Source organism: Fonticula alba, assembly GCF_000388065.1.
Source record: "Fonticula alba strain ATCC 38817 unplaced genomic scaffold supercont2.5, whole genome shotgun sequence".
In the NCBI taxonomy this organism is placed as follows: Eukaryota; order Rotosphaerida; family Fonticulaceae; genus Fonticula; species Fonticula alba.
The window spans coordinates 2,138,611-2,140,430 of NW_009242975.1; positions in this window are offsets into that span (position 1 = coordinate 2,138,611).

The following is a 1,820-nucleotide window of genomic DNA, read 5'->3' on the forward strand; positions in this document are numbered from 1 at the left end:
GGACAACAAAGAAGGAGGGGAGGTGGGGGAGGGGGGGGGGCATCGGCGTCGGCTCGGGGGAGGGGAGCCGAACGCCAAAGAGCAGGGACGGGGGAAGGGCAAGCGGAGGGAGGAAGTACAGGAAGGAGTGCAGAATTCCAGAGAGGAGGGCAAAAGGGGGCAGCAGGGAGGAGCGGCTAGCCTCAGCGACACAAGCACACCCGGGGAAGACACTATCAAAAAAATGAGCCCTGAGAGATAATCGCGTCACAGTCCAGGGCAGCCGCGCCCCCGCACGTCTCCGTCTCCCACACAGACACACACACACACATACACATACACACATACACACACACCCACAGACATACACACACCCCTCCCCCGGAAACGCCTTCCTCGAGAAGATGCAGCTCCAGGGACTTTGTGTGTGTGTGTGTCTGTGTGGGTGTGGGTGGGTGTGGCGTGCGCCGGGTGCAGTGGGGGCAAGGCGGCGGTGCGGCGGTGCAGGGCAAGAGACGGGTAGGTGTCGTTCCTCGTCCGTTGCTCGGGCGGCGGTCTGCTGGGGGGGGGGGGGAGCCGGGAATATCCCTGCCCCTTTCCGGCGCGTCTCGACGGTCTTGCGAACGCGCGCCCCCCCCCCTCAGCCCCCGGCCCTCGCCCGGTGTAGCCCCGAACACATACACACACACACACACACACACTCTGGGAGGCCGAGCACACGGAGACATATGCACCCGTCCGCGCCGTTCCTCCTCCTCCGCCCCCCCCCGCCCGGGAGAAAAACGAGCAGGGCCCAGCCACTGTCGGGCGCGCTCGGAAACGGGGGGGGGGGGAGGGCGGGGGCGGGGCAGCGAGACAGGTCACCGATAGATTCAGCGAGAAATTACACCGACCCAGCGCGACATTATCTCCTCCCGCAGGCGAGGCCTTTGGGGGTGGGGGCGTCGAAGGCGGTGGCGGCGCCGGGTGCGTGCGCGCGTGCGTGAGTGCGTGTCCCGGCGCGGGCAGGGGGGCGACAAGCCGTCCCACATCTGTGCCTGGGCATCGCCCCCAGGCCCGGAGTGCGGCCTGCTGGGGCGAGCAGGCAAGGAGCGGGAGCAGGCGAGAGACAGCCGGCCGGTCTCGGCGCACGGGGACCCTGTTGACCGGCCAGGCGCGTCCGGCAGCCGGTCGACAGATGCTGGGGGGTGGTGGGCGGGGGCGCGGCCCGGCTCGTTAGTGTCTTTGCACCTGCCCTGCTCTGTGGCTACCTCGCCCTATCGCCAGGGGGCCGGGGGACGGAAGGGGGCAGGCGGCTGCGGTCTTCCGGACAGCCGGAACCGGTACTCTGAAGAACCGGCGCCAAGCGGGGGCGCTGGTCCGGCGGGGCGTCGCCCCGGGGCGACGCCCTGGCACGTTGGGGATCGGCGAAGATCCACCCAACGCAGAGGGCGGGGTGCGCGGGGGAACAAACGGGCGCCCTGCTCCCTTGGCCTCGAACAGGGGGGGCCAATCGCGGGCAGGGGACCAGCGGCGAAAAAAAGGCCCGCGGGCCGGGGGACGTGCAGCGAACCGAGCCGCCCGCAGGCGCCGCCACGCTAGTCGCGAGAGCGCAGGGGCCGGCAAGGGGCCCGCTCTGTCTCTCGGCCAGGCTGGCAGGTATGTGTGGGGGTAAACGTGCCAGGGGGGGGGGGGGGGGGGGATGGGCGGGGGCGGGACGATCACGGCAGCCCGCCCGGCGGCAAAGGCGCGCCAGGAGTGCTCGCATGCTCCCGGGTGCTGTGACAGACGAGGCCCCTCTGCCCGGCAGACACGCCGGCCCAGGCATGACGGGCCTTGTAGGGGCCACTGGCATGACCGAA